This window comes from Parasteatoda tepidariorum, chromosome 8 (assembly GCF_982258835.1).
Source record: "Parasteatoda tepidariorum strain Cologne lab strain chromosome 8, Ptep-v5.0, whole genome shotgun sequence".
Lineage (NCBI taxonomy): Eukaryota > Metazoa > Arthropoda > Arachnida > Araneae > Theridiidae > Parasteatoda > Parasteatoda tepidariorum.
The window spans coordinates 103965281-103978880 of record NC_141762.1 but is presented as its reverse complement, the minus strand read 5'-3'; positions in this window follow the sequence as shown (position 1 = coordinate 103978880).

The following is a 13600-nucleotide window of genomic DNA, read 5'->3' as shown; positions in this document are numbered from 1 at the left end:
CAATTTTTGGGTTTACGACCATACGGTCCCTGTCATTTTGAACCCAATCCAGAAGACAAGGAAACTCCTGGATCAAGTATTAGCAGAAATTTGACCTCGTGGAGGACTTTTTAATAGAACTAACCAGTATTTCCGTTACATGGAGAAGAAGACCAAGAGAATCTCCCACGATTAGCCTGGCGGCGAAGGGACTCCAACCCATGATCCGTCTACCACTGAGGATATTTCACGTCAGCACTGTGGACGGTGCATACGCAATTTCGTATCGACCAGCCATCGCTAGGATTCGAACTTGGTTCACCTCATTGGATTACGAACGCTGTATCTCTGAGCCATCAGGGCATATACCTTTGATATGCTCATGACCCACATATGTATGCTTGCAATAGCTGATAATTATATTGTTTTTGTGAAGTGCTCTTAGTTTATACCATTTTTCGAATGCATTGCTATTCAAAAAAGTTCAATATAAAATTAAAATAAGTTTCATTTAAAAAGAAATAGATCTGTAATATTCAAAAGCAGTCAAGGCTGTATTATAATCATCGTATTTTTATTCTTTATATGGGGACCCATAATAGATTTGTATGATTCGAGACATTTACAAGGGAAATGTTGAAATGTTTAGAAACAGGGGGAAACAATTCTTTCATTTCTTTATTTAGCGAATAAAGCATGCAAAAATGTCGAATTTAAAATAAAATAAGGATGACGATGAGTTGCATGAACAAAAATTATTTTTTTTTTCCAAGAAATAATCCAATATTAATCTGTTTCATTTATATGTTTACTAAAAACATCAAAATACTGCACGTAAGACAATTTAGCAACGCTTCTAAAAACAATGGAAGGTATGGAACAACTTTTGTGTTCTATCTTATTGCTTATTAGTTTCAAAAAAATATCTTTCATGTTTTTTTAGATTCTGAGTCATTCAAAACGAAGCAATTTAACTGTTACAATTAAATAATATTCGGTATGCAATTCAATTCTCAAAGTTTAATTAAAAGAGCCATCTAATCAATGAATTCAAGTACGTGATTATTTATATGTTATTTGGGATGTACTGTAAACATAAAAAAAAAACTAAAAAAAAGTGCCACCTTGATTTACTTTTGACCTAATGATGGGATCTTCACGTTCTAGGACTCAATCTTAATGGCTCGAGGGAGTGGCCTCGAATGTGTTAATTAATGAGAGCATGCGATATTTTAAGTTACGCAATCTTGAGCAAGATCGGTTAAATAGAGAAATTGAATTTCAAAAGAGTCAGATATTTAACATTTCTCAGGAACTATTCAGCAGATTTTGCTCGAAATTTGTATTTAGCCAGGCAAAATTATATTCTTCAAAATGATGCAAAAAAGTTTATACCTTACAATTGAATTTTTTACCATTATTTAAGAAAAAATAATAAATTGCTACTAAAATATATTTTTTCGCATAGAATTATCCTTGAACAAATGAATTTTATAATTGAGTGCAAAATTTTTTCCATTCGCTTAAAAAGTTTTAGAGACATAACGAAATAGACAAAAAGTAAAATTAAGATTAAGGGGTCCAAACTTCAGACCGCACTCCTGATCAATCTATTGGAACCATATTTCCCAGATATTTTGGGGATCAAAAATCAGAATCCGTTGAAAAAAGTTATGTTTATTCATAGAAAGTGCGTTCTTGTGTTTGATTTTGCAACTTAAAATGTCGTCTGCACTATTAATCAGCATATTTGAAGTCACTCCCTTGAGTCATTAAGATTGAGTTCTAGAAGTTGAAGATCCCTCCATTAGATCAAAAGTTATTCAAGGTGGTCAGTGTTTTTGCGCACTGTACACAGTCTATGGATTAAACTAGTCAAATATTTTATCTCCGTTTATTACATTGTATATTGTCTATTGTATATTGCCAGGTTCTATGTATTACAAACACAAAGAATAAGAATTTTTAATTCATTGCTCAACGCATTTTTAACATATACAGGGTGTTTCCATCGTACATTTTCCGCAAACATACTTCTTCTAATTGCTTCTTCTATTATTTCGATCATTCTTGTAATTATTCTTACAATTATAAGAATGTATAAGAATTATAATTATTCTTACAATTATAAGAGTGTATAAGAATTATAATTATTCTTATAATTAATGTTATTTCTTCGAAGAATGTGTGCTGTCTTGATTGCTTCGACATTTTTCTGGGTGAAAACTTACCTAGGTTGTTAGAAATGAAGTAAAGCTATCAAAATAAAATATAAGCTCTTTAACAAAACATCTGTCACTTTTCTAACACAACAATGCCAATCTAAAATTTTAGGTACTTTCTTGTAATTTAAATTCAGTTATTCTGATTGAAATCATTACGCAACAGTCTTTGCAGAAATGTGCCACTAAACGAATGCAATACGTTTGTTAAGAATATTCGTATCCAGAAGCGCTCCAGCAGCGCCCTCTATGTAACTGGGATTAATGTAAATCATTATGTCTTGAGTGTCTGTGTTAATATGTATATGTTTGTGTTACGTCCCAATAAATGTTTATAATAGTAACAATTCGTTTGTCAATTCGAATTCTTCATCAACTATAACAATCTGATAACGATGTGAACAATTCGGTCAAACGCTGTGAAAGTTGTGTGCTGTAAGTTAGTGCTGCTGCGTGTAAGTGTGCTGCAAGATCTTTGGGCTGTACTGCCTTATTTAGTAATTTCTGATCACAGGAATTATCACTTTGTATCGGGCACATATACACGTACTGTTGAATAAATAATTGGGGTCTTTATGGCAGCAAAATATTGTCAATCGGCTGAACATTTTGAAGTGCGAAGGCGTTGGACTCCGACTCCAACCCAAAATATATATGTCATTTTTTTCATCTGATGTCTATTCCTTTATCCCTTAATGGCAAATAATTGAGTTCACAAGCCTGTATTTATTTATTTATCGTTATTTGCTGGCTTGTATGCTCTTCAGAAGGCCGGAATAGCTTGAATGGTAGAGCTTTGGACCCATGTTCGAGAGGTCATAAGTTCAATCCTCATCAGCCGAAGAATGGTAGACGGGTGTTTTCAAAATGGTGACTAGTGCACGTCAAATCCATCCGGGTCACAAAGTCTACCAAAATCCTATAACAAATCAATACCTCTGGGTGTACTGGATCTTAGATTGATCATGCTCTGGTTCAGGTCAAAATTATAATCTGTGAATGGGTGATATGTAAATGAGTCTTCCCTGTCAAACGGGCTGTGACATCCTCAGGGCTGTTTCCCACACCATCGTCCAGTAGCCCATTGTACAGCTCTAGTGAGACGTAAATATATGCACCTGTATGCTCTTCAGGAAGTACGGCTTATAAGATCTTGTCAATTTGTAGAGCAGATAGTTCAAGTAAAGGAATGATATCACAAAGATGAATAAAGGATTGTCGCGGAATTCGAACCCGCTACCTCCCCGCTGCAGAAGACTTTCCGGAATGGCGAGACTACTCAGCCTAGGTGTCTCCCTCTCAAACCCGTAAAGTCGCCAATAGCCCATTGTGCAGCTCTAGTGCGACGTAAATGAACAACAACAACAACCCGTAAATGTATGAATAATATGTATCGATATGCTTCGCTTCAATTGCCAGGGTGGTTGAGAATCAAAGAACTTGATCATTAACAGAAAAAGGTCACGGGTTTTTTCTACGAGAGTTACTGAATGGCATCAGCATTTTGAAAGTACAGAAATTTTAAATCGAGATAAAACAACAACAACAACAATAGTGGTCTAATGATAATTAATGAAGTTACCAGCCGAAAAATTTATCATTCAACAAGGGATTAATACACAAAAGCTTTCAACTTTAGAACTAGAGATGGTCTTATATTTTGCCGTGATAAAATCGGAAACAACTGTTTTTTACTACTAGTTGAAACTTCTTTCAGAAAAGGTAAGTGGGTACTTTATTTACCTCGCGCTAAAGCTGCACTATTGGGTGGCCTCATCAAAAACAATTCTGGGAATTACAACAACTGTGCTTACTTAGGTTTGACAATTATGTTTAAATAAGCATTTTAAAAAAAATTTAATTGCTTTCTTGTAAATATTCAGATATATTCAGTAAATATTCAGAGTTTTCGTTGTGGTCGTGATACAAGTATTTAGTAAGTAGATTTTTTTAAATTAACAAATGATACAGTAATAATATCAAAATTTAATAATAATATTTTTCTTTGCCTCTCATTCAGATTTCGTCTCTGAAATTGTTTTTTTTTTTTCTTAGTTACGGCTGCTCTTTTACCCTTTTCCTCCTCGTTTTGTATTTTTTTCCTGTTTTTTGTAGATAGTCTGCATACTTACGATTTCTTTTCGATGATTTCCTGATTTTCTTGCGCTATTCCTTCGCCGGAAAAAGAAACAAATTTATAAATTGAATAAATACGGCACTAAAAGTCCAAAAATACATATTTAACAAATACGAAACATTTATTTAAGTGATTTAAAATGTTTAATTTTAAAAAACAGATTGTGTTAAATTTTGTTTACTTTCAAACGCGGAATCTACCATCTTATGCAAACTTTATAATTATTTGAATATTAGATTTCAATGATTCTTATTTTCGATTCCTTTTTTTATTTAAAGTAAAACGAGAAAAAAAATTCTACCCCCAATATTACATTTATTAAAGAAAAATTAAAATTGCTATAAAATAACGCAAATTTATAGGGATATTTAATTGCTAAAATTTTTGTGTTTTTTTTAAAAAAAATATCAACATAATTAACTTTAAGCTTGTTTTTTTAATCATACATTATCTAGAAATATATTTTACTGAAGAAACAACAATTTATCCATCTACACTGAGTTTAATAAACAATTGTACGCACTGCTCAAATGAGACTAATTTAGATTTATTAACCGGATGTAGCCTAACTAAGTCAAAGAGTATTGTTACTGTTACAATTTATAAATTCTCCTTCAAAATATCTATTTTTGTTTAATAGTTTAAGATTACATTTGTGCTCAATTTAAAATGATGTTGTGGGAACAATGTCAATGCTTAAAAAAATGTCACACCTGCTACAAGACCTTAATTAAAATATTTAATACTTTTTGCTTCTGTATTTAAAAGTATCTTAATAATAATGTCTATTTTTGAATATAAGTATCAAAACTCACAATGAAAATAACACCACATTTAATAAAATTTCTATGCTTGGCCTTAATTTAGAATCTAATTTTTCAAAATCCGTTTATGTAGAGTTTCAAATTTTATTCACCTCTAAAACTATTAATACACTCGTTATCAAATTGAGAACATCTAAAAAGCCTGGTGTTAATATTTATGATTTTTGTTGCAGTAATTGATACAGGAAAATATGTGCGTTAGATGTTAATGATTGTTCCAAATTTCACAATACTGCATACGTCCGGGCAATTTAAATTTTTTTTTTTAAGTAGCTGATAGATTTCCATTTAAAATTTTGTTGCGTTGGAAAAATATAACAGAGGAAAACATTTAAAGGTTATTTTTAGACTTTTAAATTTGATTATGCTCACAGAAGCTAAAATTATAATGTGAAAAAGGTTCAATGTATTACGTGTAAAAATGTGTTATGCGTAAAAATTACAATGTGTCAAAGGTTCAATGTGTCAATATGAAAAAGTATCCAAAGGTTCACAGTTCAACAAGGGAAATAAATTATAAGCTAAATAATGAATTATAAGCTAAGTACTTATAGTGAATTATACTATGAGTTTATAGATTCTAAAGGTGATAAGAATTTGTTGATATAATGTAAAATAAATTTTCAAGAAATTTTCCGATGTTAGCAAAATAATATAAAGTTGCACAGAAAAACATTACGGCAATACCTTGTACGTGAAAAGTTTAGATACATTTTAAAAAATGAAATGAATTTTAAAATTTAATAAATTTATTTTCTCACATTGATGGAATAATAATCTGCTATTTAAGACGTGAAGTTAATACGAGTTTTCTTCTTTGAAACTCAAATTTGTTCGATAGTTATTGCAATGTTTGTGGTCTTTTGCCAATTTTTTGCTGTACCTAACTTCACGAAACATTTTGTTTTCGTTTCTCGAAAACCTTAAATCTTGGAATTGTGAAATTGGGAATGCGTGTAAAAAAAATGTGCCAGAAATGAAGGTGGAATAAAAAAAAAATGAACCTTCTATAATTAGTTGGATGAAAAGTAATTATCGAATGGTTGAAGAATAAAGGTGGACAAACAAATTAACTTATTCTGAAGAATACTGTATGTACCCTAATTAATCTTGAAAAAATTTAACTAGAATCTTGAAATTTGGCGTTCTGCAAGGGCCATTTTTAGTTATGAACTTAATGCTATTTTTTGAAAACTCTGTTTGAAACTTGAATCAATTTTAAAGGCATAATTTTGGTGGAAATTTATTAACACCTGCGCTTGACTCTAACATTAAAAATAGAGTGCAATAGTTGTTTAATAACTGAGGGAAGAATGTCTTGGCATAGGATTGTTGAGAAGGCCAAGGCCCATCCTGGGCTGTCATGCCAATGAGAAGAAGAGAAGAAGTTGTTTAATAAATTCTTATTATTGATGTTCATTTTGATTCTAAATTTGTTGTAAATATATTATTGTGAGTAAAATTACTATTTTTTCGATAATTCGATTTTTTTTTCAAATCCAAGTTTTTTTTCGTTAGGATTAAAACAAAATTTTCTTGCGCTAAATTATAATAATGTTATATTTTAGAAAAACTTTTTTTTTCGTGGTAAATGTCGAATTGTTTTTTCTTAGGAAAAACAAAAACAATTATGGGGCTAGATAGTGGCGCGAGCAGGGGACGCAGTCTTTTAAAAAATTTTTTCTCCCGAAGATTCGTATGGACAAATTTTTATGGATGTGCAAGCTCATTAAATATATATTGTACCTTGCATTCTCGTGATCAAAAATTATTATCTTCTTTTAGTAGGAAATATTATAAAATAATTAAATTTTGAAAACGCATCTGGCACAAAACGAAAAAAGAACCTTTATTTGACTTTTGTTTAAAAAATATCGTATGATTGCTTCCAACAATGCTTTTTTCCCCCCCGGACAAATGAAAATGTAATCCATTGTCAGTCCACGAATTTGAAATGATGCGAATCAAAACTTCCTGCAGATGTTATTAATTCAAATAATGAATAATGTCAATATAATTAAAAACAATTAATGCTAAACACTGCAAAAACTTTCTCGACATGAGAAGTTAGGGTTCAAGGATGTTCATGAACTATGACTCGATTCAATGTTCATGAATTTTATGACTCGATTTAAGTTTCGCTTCGGTGGCTCTTTGCGCCATTCTGCATGCTTCTTCTGCCGAAGAGGACTCTATATTCAGATGCTTTATTTCATTTTACAAGCGTCGCCGAGCAGCTGATCCAATTTTTGGGTTCACGACTACTGGTGTTCAACTCCGTAGCCTTGTCATTTCGAACCCTATCCAGAAGACAAGGGGACTCCTGGATAAAGTATATGGGAGAAATTTGCTTTCGTGCAAGACTTTTTTGTTGGAGTTAACCCCATTTGCGTTACAGGGTGAGGAAGACTGCGAGAACCTCCCACGGCTAGCCTGACCTCAAGAGGACTAACCCATGATGCCGCTGATGATATTTCGCATCAGCACTGTGGTCGGTGCATGCGCAAATTCGCAACCATTAAAATTCGCGCATTCCAACATTATAATTTACTTCTTGGACCGACGAGAGTACAATATAATGAAAAATGTGCTAAATTTTTTTTAAATGTAACTTTAAAATTTTTATTTCAGAAATATATATAGGAATTTCACCTTACTGTTATAATTTTATCAGAGTAATGAGTCTGAAATTATAGTAAAATTTTTAAATTTTTTGGATTAGTTAATACTCTTGACAAACTTATAGTTTATATCTTATCATTTGACATTTTACAATGTTTGAATGACTTTCGAAACTTATTTCCAAAAAGTTCCGTGAGGTAATTAACTAAACTTTCTTGTTGTTGTCTTCTTTGATGTTTCTTCTTTCGAAAAAACCTGCCCCATTTTGCCCGTATTACAAAGGTGGACTAAATATACTGAAAAGCAAAAATTGTTTTTTTTTTCATGTTTTCGCGTTATTTTGTAATTAATTCGCGTTATTTTGTTATATTACTTCGGAAATATAACTTGCTTTTCATTTTTAGTATAAAAATGCGAAAATTATTGTATTTTCATTGCTATATTTCATTATTTAAACGAACTATATTTTTTTTACTTTTGCTGGCCATATTTCAGCTGCCATTTTGTTTTTTTGGGTATTTTTAGTGTATTTTAATATTTTAACTACGAAATCAATTTACCTGCACATTAAAATCCCTAAATACAAATTTTGAAACAAATTTTATCGAAATACTAATTTTGGCCACGAAACCTTGGATGCTGGCCCACTGTGCTGTTTAAGGGGAGGGGGAGTAACTTCACAAATGAAACTTCATTCTGCTGTCGATACGTTTCCGTTAATTAATCACATTTTGAAATATAAGACACGCGATATTTAAAATCCCCTGCTAATTCTTTCTGACAAAATTACATCAACGCAATTCGGCAACGAATAGTTTTTGAAAGGTATTTTCCATAGAACCTTTATTTTACTTAATAATGGTATTTAATAAGGTATAAAATTTTTTGCATTCTATTTTAAAGAATATAATTTTACAAGGCTAAATACAAAATTTGAGCAAAATTGGTTGAATAGAGAAATTGAATTTCAAGAGAGTCCGATACTTCAATTTCTCAGGAACTATTCGACAGATTTTGTTCGAAATGTGCATTTTGCCATGTAAAATTATATTCTTTAAAATGAAATATTTCATTCCTTACATTTAAATTTTTTTTACTATTATTTAATAAAATAATAAAAAAAAATTATACATTGTTACTTAAATTTATTTTTTTGCATGGATTTATTTTTGAAAAAAAACGAATTTTATAATTGAGTACAAAACTTTCTGAATTCGCTTAAAATTTTTTCGAGGCATAGCGAAGTAGGCAAAAAGTAAGATTGACATTAAGGGGTCCGAACTTCGAACCGCTTTCCTGACTAATCTATTGGGGCCCTATTTCCCAAACTGCGGGGTACAGAAATCCGAAACCGTTGATAAAATGTATGTTTATTCATAGAAAGTACGTTTCTGTGCTTGATGTCGTGACTTAAAATATCGTCTGAGCTTATTAATCAGTATACTTGTGGTCACCCCCTTGAGCCATTAAGATTGAGTTCTAAAAAGTGAAGAAACAGTGGGATAACCAAGTGAATAATGAATTGCACGCTACTAAATCAAATTTGGAACCCTTTCCTGTGTTGCGGTTACGTAGTGCAGATGTTAAACTTACCCGGCTGCGAATCGGACATACCAGACTGACCCATCTACATTTGTTGTTTGGTGAACCACCTCCTCAATGCAACACTTGTGATGTTTTACTTTCGATTCACCATATTTTAATCATTTGCCCGTGTTTTAACAGGCATCGTCCTACCTTTTTTGGTAGTTCTATTTTATCTATGGGAGATTTGTGAGGTGTCTCTCATCATCCAAACATTTTTGCATTTTTACGTGCTATTGGCATTTTAAATTGTATGTAAGTTTTATACTATTCATGATTTTATTCACTTTTTACCATTTTACCTGTCTCACAAAATTTTACTGTGTTTTAACTTTGACATGATCTCAGCATTTTTACGTGTCGTTGGTATTTTTAACTGCATATAAAAGTTTTAACACGTCTACTGTTTTATACACTTTTGTAAATATCTTATGACCATCGTCCATTTTACCTACTGTGTGCGTATTATACTGTACTCATACTTTATATATGAGTTTATTCATACCTTTTATCTGATTTTATTTAAATCATTAATCTTGTCTTATTCACTTGATAGTAGGTGAGAGTGGGGTCAATTGTAACATTTTTTACTTAACTATTTCTAACTAACAAAAAATCCAATATAATATTAGTATTAATTGACAGACGAGTAAAGTAGACTATCCTCTACTAGAAAAAAAAATAAATACCTAATTTTAAATGTTATTATATTAGTTATTAACAATTTTTGACAGTCGAGCACTTGTTACAATTGTCACCACTTACGGGGTCAATTGTAACAGTTCATAAATTCAACTAAAACATAGTTAATTATACATAGTATCATAGTTGTGATATATTTCTTTATTGATCAAAATAGTAGTGATATTTTAGGAGTAAAAATAATAATGAGCAGAGACCTAAAGGGTTAAGCTTTTTACTTTAAGGGGTTAAAAATTTTAATTTATGCTGTGAAAGGTGACAAATAAAATAATGCACGTGCAACATAATATAAATGATATAGGAAACTATTGGTGGTTCTTAAAGACTTAAGTAATGGTTTGTAAACATAAGATTATTTATTTTCAGCTGTTACAATCGTCCCTTTACTTATTGTTACAATTGTCCCCAAGACGCTATTTCAGCTTCATTTGTTAAAAACAATGTTAGTTAATTAACAAAACTAATCTTTTTTTTTTATTGAAATGTTAATTAAGGTGTCCACTTACATATTCGGTTACTAATTTTTATTTGTTTAAACAAAATTACTTTGTTACAATATAATATTCTAATACCAAAAAAAGTACTTGAGTGGCGTGAAAATATCTTTTGTGATCTAACTCTTTCAAAAGTACATAAAAATGATTGCCATCAGAGGTGTACATGTAGATTTATTAAATACACCTTGCGCGCCACCTAGGAACCAAATCTAGAACCCGACACTCGAAATTTTTGCTCTGTTACAATCGTACCCTGTTACAATTGACCCCGCTCTCCCCTACTGTTTTACCAGTTATAATTGTACTGCAATTAAATTTGTATGCACTTAGACTTTTAAACTATTTTACCGTACAGTTTGGCGCAACATGTCCTTATTTGAATCTTGTGCCACTAAACCCTACATTCAGTCAACCAATCAATCTAAAAAGTAAAGATCCCTTCATCAGATCAAAAGTTTTCAAGGTGGTCAGTTTTTTTTTTGCGCACTGTACGCAGTCTATGGATTAAATTAGTTCAAATACTTTAAAATCTCCACTTATTACATAGAAAAACTAATCTTGAAAAACAACTTTTTTTAGACCCCCCCATAAAAAACGGTTAATAAAATATTTAAAGTGATATTCTTCACGCTCTTTCTTACCATAAAAAATTTCCACTTTTTCACGTGGAACAAATAAAATGGGAAAAGAAACTTACCTAACACTAAACATACCAACAATTAATGTATACCTATTTCTACCATAGCCGGTCACCGGACTTTATGTTTCTTGATTGAATGTATAAAATATGGATGTTAGGAAGGAAATAAACTAAAAAAAACTTCATTATAATTAAACAAAATTTTATATTGCCAGATTTTATGTATAACAAACACAAAGAATAAGAATATTTAATTCATTGCTCAACACATTTTTAACATATACAGGGTGTTTCCAGTGTGGGTGTTCAGAAGTTTACTTACCTTGGTTCAATAGTTACTGCCGACAATAACATAGACAATGAGATTCGGAGTCGTCTAATTTGTTCAAATAAGGCTTTTTATGGTTTAAAACGTTTTTTCAAATCATCTCTTTTATCAAAAAATACAAAACTTTTACTCTATAAAACATTAATTAGGCCAATACTTACCTATGGCTCTGAGACCTGGAACCTAACTCTAGCTGGTGAAAATAAAATTGCCATTTTTGAGAGAAAAGTTTTGAGGGCCATCCTTGGTGGGATAAAAATAAATAATTCCTGGAGAAGACGATATAATACTGAACTGTATAAAATCTACAGAGAGCCAGATATTGTGAAATTCATTAAAATAAATCGAATGAACTGGGCAGCTCACATTTTCAGAAGGAATGATGACTCAAATTTAAAGAAAATCCTATTACACAAACCCCTAACGAACAGGAAAAGAGGTAGACCCAGGCTGAGATGGCTAGATTTAGTTGAGACTGATTTCCTTACTCTAAAGGAGAAAAACTGGCGAACAAGTGTCAAAAGTAGAGAGAAGTGGATTCGAATTCAAAGGAAGGCACTGGCCCACCCTGGGCTGTCTAGCCAAATATGATGATGATGATGGGTGTTTCCAGTGTACATTTTCCGCAAACATATCTCTTCTAATTTATTTCGATCATTCTTATAATTATTCTTACAATTATAAGAATTATAATTATTCTTATAATTATAAGAATTATAATTATTCTTATAATTATAAGAATTATAATTATTCTTATAATTATAAGAATTATAATTATTCTTATAATTATAAGAATTATAATTATTCTTATAATTATAAGAATTATAATTATTCTTATAATTATAAGAATTATAATTATTCATATAATTATAAGAATTATAATTATTCTTATAATTATAAGAATTATAATTATTCATATAATTATAAGAATTATAATTATTCATATAATTATAAGAATTATAATTATTCTTATAATTATAAGAATTATAATTATTCATATAATTATAAGAATTATAATTACTCTTATAATTACAAGAATTATAATTACTCTTATAATTATAAGAATTATAATTACTCTTATAATTATAAGAATTATAATTATTCATATAATTATAAGAATTATAATTATTCATATAATTATAAGAATTATAATTACTCTTATAATTATAAGAATTATAATTACTCTTATAATTATAAGAATTATAATTATTCATATAATTATAAGAATTATAATTATTCATATAATTATAAGAATTATAATTATTCTTATAATTATAAGAATTATAATTATTCATATAATTATAAGAATTATAATTATTCTTATAATTATAAGAATTATAATTATTCATATTATTATAAGAATTATAATTATTCATATTATTATAAGAATTATAATTATTCATATAATTATAAGAATTATAATTATTCATATAATTATTCATATAATTATAAGAATTATAATTATTCATATAATTATAAGAATTATAATTACTCTTATAATTATAAGAATTATAATTACTCTTATAATTATAAGAATTATAATTATTCATATAATTATAAGAATTATAATTATTCATATAATTATAAGAATTATAATTACTCTTATAATTATAAGAATTATAATTACTCTTATAATTATAAGAATTATAATTATTCATATAATTATAAGAATTATAATTATTCATATAATTATAAGAATTATAATTATTCTTATAATTAATATTATTTCTTCTAAGAACGTGTGGTGTATTGATTGTTTCGACATTTTTCAGGGTAAGAACTAACCTAGGTTGTTAGAAATGAAGTCGAATTAATCGAATGCAATACGTTGAATACGCATTGCATTATAATAAGTCTTATAAAGCAATAAATTGTTCCCCCGGTCAAATGACCGGTTGTGGTAGAAGTAGGTATACGAGAAGTATTATTCGAAAGAAACAAAATACAAAAAAGAAAGAATAATAATAGAATATTAACTGTCTATAATTGTTAGAAAAAGTCACGAAGCAAAGTGCATTTTCGATGCGAAAGTTCTTAAACGGTCATTTGACCGATTAGGGTATGT